The 15,672-nt window shown below is 38.6% G+C and overlaps 2 long non-coding RNA genes across 2 annotated transcripts; both read right to left on the reverse strand.

The window, feature by feature from the left end:
- Window positions 1–8,260: 8,260 nt before the first annotated feature.
- Window positions 8,261–13,829, reverse strand: LOC139194179 (uncharacterized). Its single transcript, XR_011578948.1, has 3 exons — window positions 13,718–13,829; window positions 9,219–9,285; window positions 8,261–8,410 (listed from the first exon to the last, which is right to left on the reverse strand). It is a non-coding gene; the product is annotated as an uncharacterized lncRNA (long non-coding RNA).
- LOC139194178 (uncharacterized) lies at window positions 9,573–10,274 on the reverse strand. Its single transcript, XR_011578947.1, has 3 exons — window positions 10,201–10,274; window positions 9,935–10,111; window positions 9,573–9,800 (listed from the first exon to the last, which is right to left on the reverse strand). It is a non-coding gene; the product is annotated as an uncharacterized lncRNA (long non-coding RNA).
- Window positions 13,830–15,672: the final 1,843 nt, after the last annotated feature.

Raw genomic sequence — 15,672 nt, forward strand, 5'->3', positions numbered from 1 at the left:
ATATACATAACGTTTTGTTTTATTACCAATATTAAAAGTCAATTGATTTTGGCTTAACGAGTTATCTCCCCTAAATATGAAACATGCAATCAAACCATTTTGTTTCTTTTGGTTTGAATTGAATTACGTTTTGATTTTGTCCCGTTGTGGTTTTTATGTCCTGTCCGTTTTGATTTCCTACAGTTTTGCACCCCAAATAACTCATTTGTCTTTCTTAAGGTTTTGCAATTCCAACATCTCTTTCTTTACATAATATATATATATATATATATATATATATATATATATATATATATATATATATATATTAGTCCCAAGTATCGTAGATAGGAATATAAGAAAAAATACAAGTTTTACGTATATTGAGTTAATAGCAACATATTGAAAGGGTGTGAGTCCGAAGGTTTTTCCGTTGTGCAAGGAAGAACCTCATCGAAAGTAACTTTTCAAGTCATTTTCCGGCCAAACCACAGCGAGTTAGCCTTCTAGAAATGTATCATTCTCTTCGTCTCGTCGAGAAGTATGATTTTTGTTTTTGAATCACTTGATTTTGTTGAGTATTGAAGAAGTTATGAACGTTAAAATTTACCCTGTTTCCAGCACGTTTTCCAGTTTTTCCACTGACCAGTCAACTTTGAGGCTATTTTCCGGCTATCTCCTGTAACCATTGAGCTTCCAAATATGTATAATCTTGTTCTGCACTTTCCTATCTTCATTTTGATATATTATGGGTTGAATTTGGTAAAAAAACGATTGAGTTACAAAGCTTTGAAAATTGCCCAAAGAGTTTTTAAGGAAGGACCAAAATGATGGATGTTGGACAATCACATGGACCATTTCTATTAATTTTCAATCTCAAGGACCAAAGTGATGTTATGCATATCTCAGAAACCATTTTGCCTATTTAGCCTTTTTGAAATGGAGAAATGGTGCCTACTTACACAATGACACCTGGAATGTCTCATTATTTTGTATTTACCATCTTAACTAAAAAAATGCTAAACACCACCAAAAATTAAAATATTATTTCAATAAGCCACCTACATATACATCCAATTTTTTTATCCATATATAACTCAAAATCGTGAAGAGAAGTAATTTCTGAGCTTAATTATAACCATTAGTTAAATCACATATTTTGCATGAGCCTACTTTTCGAGCTCAATTTTGTAACAAAAAGGTGATTTTTGAACTCTTTTTTCTTTTTCTTTTTCTTTTTTTGTGAAAAAGGGACCGTAGAAATCAATCTCCTTTCATAAATTCAAGCCCCAAAGAATCGCACACACCTTCCTTCCCTAAAATTCCACACATTTCCTGTCTATTGCAAATGTTGGAGGCCATTTTCTTTGATAAAAAAAAATAGAAGGGGAGGAAAGGAGAGGAAAAAAAAGAGGGGAGAGAATCCTACTCCCAAATGGAATTCGTGCAAAATCATCTTGAGTTGAAGAAATTGCATGAAAGATTGGGTCTTTCTGTCGTTATGCACTGCTCACAATCAGACGGGGACCATATGTAACATCTCCACCGTTACTCTGCTCACATGCACCTTCATAATTCAATGTTCTTGTGATATTCGTGAATTTTTTGCACATTAAGTTTGATAATTTGATATCAGAGTATGAAGTCAAGTCTAGCGATATGGGGAAGGGAGAACCGATCAATCCCCTTGCTCGATTTTTATGTTTAGGTTATGTAGAGTTTAGAATTCATTGTCCCATCAATTGTTGTCTTTCAATTTGGCCTCACAAAAGTGAAATCTTGGATATGCAATAATAAGAAATAGAATGTTAAGTGATAATGAAACTACGCAAAGATTCCTCATAAAAAAACATGTTTACAAGAGTTAAAGATGAAGAACCAACAAACTATTGACATTTTCCTATCAAAGTATCCATGCATTCCTACACATATATTGCCGACAATAATTGATTTTGACCTTTTCCTGGTGCAATCATCTTGTAATGTTGCTCGATCTGTTTTGATCTTTAAGTTCGGATTTAGATGGGTTAGGTTTAATGTCTCCTTCTTTTTTTTGTATTTTAGTTTTTTTTTTTCTTTTAGAGAGATAAGATTTATGTCTCCCTTCTCTTTATGTATTTTTTTATATCATTTTTTCTTGTATTATAAGAGGTTAGGTTTAAGGAATTATTATTAGCACTCCAAAAATCTTATTCTACACTCCAAACTTTCTACATTAGGAATTTATGTTCCCCAAATTAGTTGTAATTATTATTATTTTTTTTTGTTATCAAGAAAATTCCCACGTTGATGTTTTTTGAAAAAAGAAAAGAAAAATAAATGATAAATATTTATTGGCGGAGGCACCATGAGACTAGGGTTGCTGGGACCCATCCTGACTTAAAAAAAATGTGTGTGTCTATATATATATATATATATATATATATATATATAGAGAGAGAGAGAGAGAGAGAGAGAGAGAGAGAGAGAGAGAGAGAGAGAGAGAGAGAGAGAGAGAGAGAGAGAGAGAGAGAGAGAGAGAGAGAGAGAGAGAGAGAGAGAGAGAGAGGGAAGGGATATTCATTTTTCAAAAAGAATGAGAATATCCTCTTAACCGTTAGATTTGGCTTTAATGAAATCATGTGGTTGATATTCTATGGCCTGTGATTTAATCTCAACATCAAAATTTCATTAAAGTCAAATCTAATGGTTAAGAGGGTGTCCCTATTTTTTTTTTAAAAATGGGAATCTCTTCCCTTAGGCCTATATATATATTAAAAAATTATGCATCGTTCTTTTGCTTGAAGTCTTGCTTTCCAAGTTCCAAATATAACCACATCAGCCCATCTCATAATTGAATTTAATTCAGAAACAATCTTCTTTGAAGAGTAATCGTTCAGTTTTAGTTATAAAAATTAAGAAACAATCATCTTTCATAGTGCAACTAGATTGTGGAGCTATTCCCCTTTTCTTTTTGAAATTCCATACATTTTGCCCAAATTTGAAATCTATTCAACAAATAAGTCTCAAATTTCTTTAATTCTCTTTTGTTTTCCTCTATATTCTACAACTTATATGACAGTTAGAGTTTGTAAAATTTTTATTGAATTCACTGAGTTTAATAATATCAGTGACAAGGTTATAATGCAAGGATTTTAAAATATGAAAACTCGTTGTGGACACAAAAAAAATTTTGAATATGTAAATGTATATGATACTTTGGACTTTTGACTATATTATGATGTATAGTAGATTTGTAAATATCATTTGTCTTTTTTAAGAACCTTTATAAGAGGTCCCTTCTAACGAAAAATTCTGACTCCGTCGATGCACATATTTCCAATGATGTTTAACAACCGAAACATTCAATCAACATTGACAATTCATTAGCGTTTTCATATATATATATGGTAACAATAAGAGTTTCATTTGCTCTGACAAAAAGAGAACATTTTTCTATTGGTACAACTAAATGTCCAATGTACCTTAGTAAGACAAGGAAGCAAATCCATATAGACCCAAAGGACAATAATCGTAGAAGGATGTTCATTCCTCTTCCTGGAAGAGGTAAAAAACAATTCAGTAAAGATAAGTTTCACTTAAGTATTAAACTGGAATGTTACCAATATCACAGTTGCCCTGCAAATTATACATATCCAACTTCGAAACCTTCATGATGTTTTAAAATAAAACCAAGGAACAAATAAAAAAATGTTGTACATACATAATACCAAAATACATATTTACTGATCAGAAACCACAATAAATACACCCGCGGCCAAAAAAGAACACCCGTATAATTCAAAACTATTTCTACATGTAGAGTCAAATTATAAGCAAACGAACCAAAAAAAAGAGAGGTTAAAATTAATACCTAGAAGCTCCAGATCTGCCATTGAGGAGAAGGCTAGGTCGGTACCTAAATCAACCACAAATCTGCAAATTAAGTTTGTCATGAATACATACATATATAAAAGCAGATAATCGGTTAAAGAAACCACATGTAAGTGATTGACCAAAATTTTCGAGATAGAAATATAATTGACCGGAAATTATACGCTGCAACTAATGATGCATTGGAGTGTTCAACGGTTTCAAATCCAAGATGCCCACAATGCATGGTGGCCCTCCTAGTTATACTACTGAAATGTTGGTTGTGCTTCATTCCGAAGGGATAGTTCCTCCATTGTTCCTCTGGACTAATGGAATAATAAGGGGTGTATTCAATTGAGAATTTGAGAGATTTTAGTATTTTTATGAAGTTTAATTGATTTGTAGAGATTTCATATAAAATTTTGATTCAATTCCCTCGAAATCTCATGGGGAAATGTGAGATTTGTGGATGCTTAAAATACACTACAAAATCTCTCCAATTTCTCAACTTTCTCAAATTCTAATTAAATAGATCTAGAATGTTTTAAAAAGTCATCAACTTTACCACATGCCTAATCCGTCACGTGTGGAGTTTTATCATAAAAAACCTCAATATTAATTAAAGTGGGGTAATCATATTTAAACTCATGATTTTCTTTTTCACCCACCGATGTGGGATTTTAACATGAGGAAGATCCAATAATTCCTTGGTATGCGACCTTTGGTACTGATTCCATCCAACTAAGACTCAAGGGTTTCAAGTGTTTAAGTTGGAGGAGACAATGGACGGTCTTCCTCAGAGGGCAGAGGTTGTTGACCTTGGTGACCGGATAATCTTTATGAGCAGAGCCGGCAACAAATTCATCTCTGCCAGCAATGGCCTCAAGTATAGAGGTCTCCGCAACAAGACATTGGAGAAAAACTACACCTATTTTGTTTATAACGATCCCTGTGGTATGATGCTGGAGTGTTTTCTTTGGCGAATAAGAACATTGAACACTTTGACTTCTCCAAGGATCATACTAGTATTGATTTATACACTCGGCCCTTCTGTTTCACACCGAGTCCTTGGTAGCTTAATTAGCTCTAGTTTCTTATTCTTCAAGTAACTGTCAATCCTTGTAGCTCTCTTGGCGCTGCTTAACCCTTATGCGACTTTGGTTAGGGGCTTTGTTATACAGCTAAGTCAATTTTTTTCAAGTTCATCTTAACTGGTGATCCGTTTTTATTTTTATTTTTTTTATCAACCTCGTTTGAAAATAATTACTAACAAAGGGATAGAAGAAAGCAAGTATACGGATAAAAACATTACAAAAGCCGAACTCGATCATCCTCATATTTATTCTTTAGCAGTCACACAATTGCAGAATAAAGATGACGGAATTCTGCACAAAGAAAAATGAAGGAAATAGAGAACATAGAGATAGAGAGACGAAGCTTCTGTTTACGTGGTGCTGCACTTTGAGGGATGTTGGTGCGGCTAGGATAATGGAGGTGTGGTGCTGCAATTAAGGAAGGGGGTGATTTTTTTCTAAAAACATATTGATATTTATTTTTATGAATATAAAAAGAATTTGAATATACATTAGAGATTATTTTCTGAATGATGGTGGGTGGAGAAATAGCATTTTAATTTTTTTAATTTTTTTATGGGGTTTGGAATGATAATGTCAATAAGACCAACTCCAACAATGGGCTATTTGCCAAATTTCCCCCCAAAATTTCCCCCCAAAGCATAGACTCGCAACAAATTGGGCCAGCGGGCTGCTTGTAATCACGTCCCGACAGCGTGGGGGCCCACTATCAGGGCCATGTCGGCCACTTCCTTGAGCCCAATGGCTCTTTTCCTCATCAGACGGCCATCATTTAGGGTGCGTTTGGTACGCAGACGGGACGGAACGGGACGGGACGGGACGGGACGGAACGGGACGGGACGGGACGGAACGAAGGTGTAATTTTTGAAAAAGGCATGGGGTATATTTGTCTTAAAATGGTAAAACATTGTGTTCCACAGACGTGGAACAAACCCGTTCCAGGGGGTGGAGGTGGGACGCAAAAACACCCAAAATCTGTCCCGTGGAACAGCCCGTTCCACCCATTTTTGGTGCACCAAACGCGGGACGGAACGCCTCGTCCCGTTCCGTCCCGTCCCGTCCCACGTACCAAACGACCGTTGGCCGTTGGACCAACGGTCCAGATTCAAATTTCATTTTAAAAAAATATGTTATTTTAAAATACATTGAATCCAATGGCTGAGATCGAATATAATCAAATATAACGGTAAAAAAAGATCTAACAGCTCAAATTTAAATCCAACGGCTAAAATAATTAAAAAAAATTATTTAGCTCAAAATTTACCCAAAAACTCTATAAATACCTATGTATTTGTTCAAACATCCACACAAAACTCAATTTTCTCCTACAATTCTTCCAATTTATCTTTCTACCATTTCTTTCCATTTCCAAATTGTTCAACATGGCAAGAGAGCATATTAGAGGTCGTAATTGGACCTGTGAGGAAGATATTGCTTTATGCTTGGCATGAGTTTATGTTAGCGAAGATGGTGCAGTTGGCACAAATCAAAATAAGAAGGTTTTGTGAGATAAAATCATTGCAAAGTTTCAAGAAAACTGCAATGGCAGCGGGTGGGACGGTGGTGGTGTTTATGATCGGTGGAAGACTATCAACAAAGCATGCACTTTATGGAAGAGAAGTTTGGAGAGAGTCGTGGTTGGCATGGCTAATGGAAGGAGCGCCATAGAAATTGTGATTTTTTTTCTTGATATTTTATTTGTCATGTACATAATATTATTTTGCAACTAATTATTTTTATGTATTTTTTGCATAGGGTGACAAAGCAATGGAAATTTACAAGACAAGAGTAACACCAAAAAATCAAGTTTTTAAGTTGCAACATGTTTAAGACGTCCTCAAGGATTGTCCGAGGTAGAGAACCGATGCGGACCAACAATGGGGAAGATTATTTCAACGTGAAGCCGCACAGACAAATGCCAGAGATGAAGGTGTCGATGAAATGACCCCATCTCCTTCTTTTGCAAGGCCCTCGGGAAGAGATAAGCAAAAGGAAGCAAAGAGAAAAGGGAAGTTCCAAGATCCGATGAGTGGACACTTTGCTACCAGAATTGCAAAATTGAACGAAACTCATAGCGCTCGCCAAGAAGAAACGGCCCAAATGCATTTGCAAATGAAGGAAATCTCGGATAGGAAGCAAGATAGGTTTGAAATTAATTTGATGATGGAGGACCTCAGCAAATACACTCCAAAGAGGAAGAAGTTCTTACATGGTAAGCAAAAGGAAATTTTGCGAAAGTCTGCCTCAAGGAGTATGTTTCAAGATGATGAATCCTCTGAACCCTATATCCCAAGTCCTGTACTAAGTCCATCACCAAGTGAAGATGGTGGATATGATTATTAAGTTTATGTAGTGTATGAAATATGTGCTTTATTCATTAAGTTTATTAATTGTCGTTTGTATTAAGTTTATGAAGTTTATTAATTATGTGGTTTATGAATTATTGGTTGTATTAAGTTTATGTGGTTTATTAATTTGTGGAAAATTTAGTGATTTTTTAATATTTATCGAAATTTAAATATTTTTATATTAAAATGTTCATAAAATTAATTTACGATAGTCTACATATTTATTTTAAAAAAAAATTAATTTAAGAAAAAAAATAGCCTAAGTTCATTATTTAATAATCCCGGGCTAAATTTTAGACCAAAAGGGTTAGAGTAGAAAATTTGTTTCTGGGCTAAAAAATTTGGCTTTTAGCCCAACCATTGAAGATGGTCTAACGGGGTATCGGTCACCTCTCTTAATTTATTTAATATAATGGGTAAAATGTGCAGAAATTATTTCGCATTTATTTAATAATCTGCCATCTCTTAATTTACAATGGGTATAATGGGTATCAGCCACCACTCTTAATTTACATCCTTGATATGCCATCTCGTCATAATGAACGAATAATAATCTGCCACGAATTTAATTTTTTTCACATTATATTATATTTGGAAAACTAACCAAAACACCCTCAAAACTTTACTTTTAATCATCAGGACAGATTTTTTCAAAAATGCCAATTCTACCCTTCACACATATGTACAAGATTGGGTCAGTTTTACACAATGTTCATGTGGATACATCCAAAAGAAGAAAAAGGAGATTGACATTTTCAGAAAGCATTTGAGGGATCCAAATGTTTCCTTTAGATGAGTTTGAAGATTTTAGGTATGATATGGTACTAGTAGCAGAATGACACACCCCGACCCAGAGGATCAAGGCGTGCTGGCCGTCACGTGAGCGTAACGTAACCAAAAGTGCGACGCGGAAGCAAGATATAACAGAAAATGAAGGAATTCAACCAATCTCTAGTAGAACCACCTACTAGAATAAAAGGATGAGTTATAAGGTAAACACATAAATTCAGAGCATAGGTTTAAGTGCAGTCAAGTAGGACCAAAATAAAATACATCACCCGCAGGTGAGTCCTACATGCAGAACGTCTGTCAGAATGCCGAAAAAGACCTCGAGAGCCACCAACCGCTAACTAGAACCTGGAGGGGCGCAAAACAAAGATGAGTGGGTCAGTAAAATCAAAGATTTTCCAAAACATTTCATTTAAAACATTTCTAACCCCTCACCGTAAAACCTGTATACTTTCCCAGAAAAATAGTATATAAACATATATATATACACATATCATCAAGACTCAGCTCATATCCATCAACATAACATCTCAGAAATAATATGCCACGCCATGCCAAATATAGTTAGAAATGCATCAATATCAATCAGGTGAAATAATAAATCAACCGGAGACCCTACAATGGTCCTGTATGGCTGACTCTAAAGCTCAACATCCCACTCAGCCGGAGTCACCACAGTGACCTATACGGCCCTGCCGGAGTCACCAACTGTGACCTGTACGGTACTACACTGCACATCACTCGGAACTACGTATAGTAGTCTGTACGATGAAAGGTGTATAAATACGCTCTAGTGCTTCTCTCATCAATCATCAGCGCGCATAACTAAGGTCACCCACTAGTCGGAATCACATCTAGTGATCTATACGACTAGCATGTCGGAACCCTCACATGGTCTGTACGACATCCACCTACTTGGATCCAAGACGAGCGTGCAGTGTGGTGAATAATAATATAAGCACTAACACCTAGGGTACAGGTTATGAGCTTTCAATGCAATTCTCATAAAATAACTCATCTGAATAATATAAAAACTCACCTATGCGTCCACCGCGTCAATTCACATATATATGCATCAATTATCAAACCAAATATCTCAACAATTGCATGCATGGCAATTTAAATAGGTAATACGAAAACAAAACTGCCCACTCACTGATAAGTCGATGGGTCGTAACCCCCGTGACGTCCCTGGATGCGCTCGTCCTCGGGATAAGTGTCACCTATATGCGAAACAACTATAAAAACATTAATTTAAACACATAACCAACAATTCGAAATAACTTCTCATACGATGCTCAATTTGGGTATATGAATATACCACATCGACCTAGTCGACGTCACGGACGTCGAGTAATTTTTAGAAAAAAATTTTGAGGCCACACGCGCCCCCACGCGCTAGGACAGGCACGGGGACACGCGCCCCCACGCGCACCATCTTCAACCTCTGGCTCGCCGGACTGAACTTTTCGGCGGTCGGTTTCCGGCCAAACTTTGAACGTCTCGTTCTCCTTCGTTTCTCAACCATTTTCTTCGTATTTTATACCAAAATGAAGCCCCAAACATGTAGAATCATGATACACTACTTTTAAGCTTCAAAAAGAACTAAATCTCACCGGAAAAATTCAAGCAAAACCGGCAAAACTTAACCCTCGTGATCCCGACGTCCAAATCCTTCAAACGAAGCACTCCGAGCTTCCTTAGGACCTCACTAAGCTCACTATAAGCTTAGAATTCCCTGAAACACAACATTTCACGTGTGCATGAACAGTGACCAAAAATGGGGGTTTTGGATTCACGTGAAATCGAAGATTCTACGTCCTAAAACCAGTACCAATCAACTCAAAACATCTCAAGGATGAAGATTCTTACCTTGGTTACCTCGATCCACTGAGTTTTGGGGGATTTTGGGTGAGGCCGTACAATATGGGTGTGAGAGAGAGGGTGCGTCGAGATGGAGGAGAGAGAGAGGGCTACGGGATAGAGAAAGGGAGAGTGTGAGGGTTTAGATGCCCACATTCAATCCACACCATCCATTTTTCCAAATCCCTAACCAAATTAATAAGCCAACTTATCTTATTTATTTTCTTCCAAAACATATCTAAAATTAGACCAAATATTGTCACACACCCACGTACCTTAATGCCCGTTAAGGGCAATTCCGTCATTTCACGTCCTGAATAAGAAAATCTCGGGACGGGTTGTGACAATCTCCCCTCCTTATAGAATTTCGTCCCCAAAATTCCCATAACCAATTAAACCACTTAATACCCATAGAATAATCTTGGGTACATCTCTCTCATACGATCTTCTGTCTCCCAAGTAGCTTCTTCTACGGAATGGTTCCTCCACAACACCTTCACCAAACTCACCGTCTTGTTCCTTAAAACCTTATCTTTCCAATCCAAGATTGTAACTGGTTCCTCAACATATGTCAAATCCGGATTAATCTCTAGCGGTGGAGGAGGGATCACATGAGAAGGATCAAAAATATAATGTCGAAGCATAGAGACGTGGAACACATTATGGACCTTAGATAATTCCGGAGGTAACTCCAACCGGTAGGCAACTTCACCAACTCTTTCAGTGATCACATAGGGTCCAATGTATCTCGGACTTAGCTTCCCTCTTTTTCCAAATCGTACCACACCTCTCCAAGGTGACAATTTCAAAAATACCCAATCGCCCACATTATACACTCGATCAGTGGCATGTCGATCAGTAAAATTCTTCTGTCGATCCTGGGCTGCTTTCAGGTTAGACTTAATCACCTGAATATTTTGAGTAGTCTCATCCACAATCTCAGGGCCTTCTAACACTCTTTTACCAACCTCAGACCAACACAATGGCGTACGACACGCCCTACCATAAAGTGCCTCAAATGGTGACATACCAATGCTCGAGTGAAAACTATTATTGTAGGCAAATTCCATCAAGTTCAGCCGATCATGCCAGGAATCACCGAATTGTAACACTGAAGATCTCAACATATCCTCCAACGTCTGAATCGTCCTCTCTGATTGCCCATCAGTTTGAGGATGATAAGCATTGCTGTAAAGCAATTGCGTACCAAGAGCTTCCTGAAAAGCTACCCAAAATTTAGAAGTAAATCTTGGGTCTCGATCAGAATAATATTCACTGGAACTCCATGATACTTCACAATCTTCGTAATGAACAACCTAGCCAATTTATTCAGAGGATACTTCTCCCTCACTGGAATGAAATGCGCTGACTTGGTAAGTCGATCCACAATCACCCAAATACCATCAAATCCGTTTCGTGTACGAGGAAGTTTATACACGAAGTCCATGGTTATATTTTCCCATTTCCACTGGGGAACGGGAAGTGGCTGCATTCGCCCAAAAGGCTTCTTTCTTTCTGCTTTAACTTGCTGGCAAATAATACATATACTCACATACTTAGCAATTTCCCTTTTCATACCCGGCCAATAATAAAATGGTCGAATGGTATGATACATCTTAGTGCCTCTCGGGTGCATCGCATAAGCTGAACAATGCGCTTCATCCAATATTTCCTTCTTTAATTCCTCATTATTTGGAACATACATTCTATTTTCCTGCATAAGCATACCATCTGATTCCCGAATCCTGAGGTCTTTCTTTTTCCCTTCACTTCTTAACTGAACCATTTCTTGAATTTCCTCATCCACCATCTGAGCTTCGAGTATATAATCAATCAAAACTGGCCTGACTTGAAAACTAGCAAGAAAGGCTCCACTTCGATCTTCCAACTCCAACTTTACTCCAGTTGCCCTCAGTTCAGCAAGAAGAGGAACACGGCTAGCATATAAGGCATTGAGTCTACCTTGAGGTTTCCTACTCAGTGCATCAGCTACCACATTAGCACGACCCGGATGATACTCGATAGTACAGTCATAATCACTTAACAATTCCATCCACCTTCGCTGACGAAGATTAAGATCATGCTGAGTAAACAGATACTGAAGACTCTTGTGATCAGTGAAGATCTTACACTTCTCACCATATAAATAATGCCTCCAAATCTTCAAAGCAAAGACAATGGCTGCTAACTCAAGATTGTGAGTGGGATAGTTCCTTTCATGATTTTTCAACTGACGAGAAGCATAAGCAATCACTCTATTATGTTGCATCAAAACACATCTCAAACCATTCAAGGAAGCATCACTATAAATCTCAAAATTACCGCTATCATCAAGAAGTACCAATACTAGAGCATGAGTGAGGCAATATTTCAATTGCTGGAAACTCCGTTCACAATTTTCATCCCACTCAAATTTAACATCCTTCCTGGTCAACTTCGTTAACGGCAAAGCAATCATAGAAAAATCCTGAACAAACCGTCGGTAATAACCTGCTAAACCAAGAAAACTTCGTACCTCAGTGACGGTTCGAGGTTGCTCCCAATTCTCCACTGCCGCTATCTTTTGAGGATCAACTTGGATTCCTTGAGCCGATACAACATGCCCCAAAAATGCCACTTCAGTCAACCAAAATTGACATTTACTAAACTTAGCGTACAACTGATGCTCCCTCAATTTCTTTAACACCAAGTTAAGATGTCGGATATGATCTGCTTTAGATTTAGAGTATACCAGAATATCATCAATAAAAACAATAACAAATTTATCAAGATATTGCTGGAATACCTCATTCATCAACCTCATGAAAGCTGCAGGTGCATTAGTCAACCCAAATGGCATAACCAGAAATTCATAATGTCCGTAACGGGTTCGGAAAGCTATCTTAGGTACATCTTCCTCTTTAATCCTCAACTGATAATAACCGGATCTCAAATCAATCTTAGAAAATACACACGCACCTTTCAGCTGATCAAACAAATCATCGATGCGAGGCAATGGATAACGGTTTTTAATCGTTACCTGGTTCAATTGCCTATAGTCAATGCATAAGCTCAGAGTTCCATCTTTCTTCCTCACAAATAATACTGGAGCTCCCCAAGGTGACGAACTAGGCTGAATGAAACCCTTATCAAGTAATTCTTGCAACTGAAGTTTCAATTCTCTCAACTCAGCAGGAGCCATTCTATAAGGAGTTAGAGATATAGGGTCGGTACCTGGAAGCAAATCAATAAAGAATTCCACCTCTCTGTCTGGCGGCAGCCCCGGTAAATCATCAGGAAATACATCAGGATAATGTCTGACCACACCAACCTCCTCAATACTGCTAGGAACGACATCATTTAACACCACATGTGCTAAATATCCTTGGCAACCCTTTGATAATAATTTTCTTTCTCTTATGGCAGAAATAACGCCATGCCTCACCCCACCTCTTTTGCCCACAAAAGTAACCTCGGGTAGTCCAGGGCGATAAAAAGAAACTGATTTACCATAACAATCAATATGGGCACGATTATAATGCAACCAATCAGCCCCTAGAATCACATCAAAATCCACAATATCTAACGGGATAAGATCAGTTGGCATAACTATGCCCTCTACCATCACTGGACACCTAAGATACACACTATCAACATAACATTTATCTCCTCTAGGCATGGCAAACTCTAAATCAAATCCTAGAGGTGAAGGGTGAGGTTGAGTCATTTGAGCAAACGTATGAGAAATCACAGAGTGCGTAGCACCACAATCAATCAAAACCTTAGCAAAATGACCAAGAACATTTAACGTACCCATGATCAAGTCCGGATGGTTCTGAGCCTCTTGCAGTGAGATGTGATTAACACGCCCCTGAGCTTGCTGTCGTCCACCACGACCTCTACTGCCTTGATTACCTCGCCCCTGGGGAGCACGTCCCTGGCCTAACTGACTAGGCTGCCTAGATGATCCTGCACCACCAGTAGCAACTTCCCTCTGACAGGGCTGACCTCCCTGATGAGACTGAGATCCACCAACTGGCATGGATGAATAAGAAGAATAACCCCCAAAGTCCTGAGAATACCCTGTCTGAGAATAAGGCTCCTGGGGATACTGATAAGGTCTGGAAGCATACGGAGCAGCATCCCCCTGGTAGTGGTAGGCACCACCACGACCCGACTGGCCATAACTGCTCGGTCCAAAGCTCTTCTGAATCGGCGCTGGAGGTGGCATAGTGGTCTGTTGCAGTCTCAGCTGACCCTAGGGACACTGAGAAGCCCGATGTCCCATTTTCCCACAAGTAAAACAAGCACCACTACCTCTCCTACACTCACCATGATGACAAAAATTACAATGGCGGCACCACGGAGCGCCAGAACCACCAGCACCACCAGAATCCCTCTGCCTCTGAAATCTAGGCCCACCAGAAAATCTACCACCACCTCTCCTCGGGCCAGTAATAATATATCTTCCACTAGAAGAACTCGAACTGGCTCCACTCTTTTTAAAATTCTACGTCTTGCGAGGTCCCGGAATAGAGATGCCCTTACCTTTATCATCCTTCTTCTGACCGTCATTCTTGTCCTCGTCATCCTCACTCTCACTGGGAAGATTATCAAAGTCCTCCATCCTAACCAAAATCTCGAAAAACTCATGATAATCGGCGCAGGGAAGTGCACTGGCAAAAGTCCGCCACTTTTTCTTAGATCCCAACTTGAAACGTCGAAGCATCTCTCCCTGAGTACCAGCTGTATCAGGGTCATAACGAGACAAATCAGTAAACTTTCTGTAATACTCATGAGCTGTCATATTCTTCTGTTTCAATCGAGTAAATTCCTGTTTCTTGCGATCAATATACTCTGGGGGGACAAATCTTTTCTTGAAATTATCTTTAAATACTTCCCAATCAGAGGTCATAGCTGGGGACATAAACTGCGTCTGATTCCTCCACCAACCTGCCGGCTCTCGACCCAAAAACCAGGTAGTGGTCTCAACCCACTTATCAGCCGGAAAGTTCCCCTGACTTTGCATCACCTGAAATGTCTTTTCAATATGATCTAGCCATTTCTCTGCCCCCTCGTGACCTTTATTACCCATAAAACGATCCAGTTTCAAATTGTACATGGTCTCCAGGGGTGTCCTCTGAGGTGGGGGAGGAGGACGGATTGCATTCTGAAAAGCCTGGGCCATTGCTTCCCCTAACTGAGTGATATCCGGGAAATTAGGTTCAGGAGTACGGCGGGACTCCCTACGCTCTCTACGACCCGCATAATTCTGACAGAAAACATCAAAAGATCATTAAAGCATTAACAATTATACAGGACTGCAACCTAGGCTCTGATACCAAACTGACACACCCTGACCCAGAGGATCAAGGCATGCTGGCCGTCACGTGAGCGTGACGTAACCAAAAGTGCGACGCGGAAGCAAGATATAACAGAAAATGAAGGAATTCAACCAATCTCTAGTAGAACCACCTACTAGAATAAAAGGATGAGTTATAAGGTAAACATATAAATTCAGAGCATAGGTTTAAGTGCAGTCAAGTAGGACCAAAATAAAATACATCACCCGCAGGTGAGTCCTACATGCAGAACGTCTGTCAGAATGCCGAAAAAGACCTCGAGAGCCACCAACCGCTAACTAGAACCTGGAGGGGCGCAAAACAAAGATGAGTGGGTCAATAAAATCAAAGATTTTCCAAAACATTTCATTTAAAACATTTCTAACCCCTCACCGTAAAACCTGTATACTTTCCCAGAAAAATAGT

The sequence above is a fragment of the Malus domestica genome, chromosome 03 (assembly GCF_042453785.1).
Source record: "Malus domestica chromosome 03, GDT2T_hap1".
Lineage (NCBI taxonomy): Eukaryota > Viridiplantae > Streptophyta > Magnoliopsida > Rosales > Rosaceae > Malus > Malus domestica.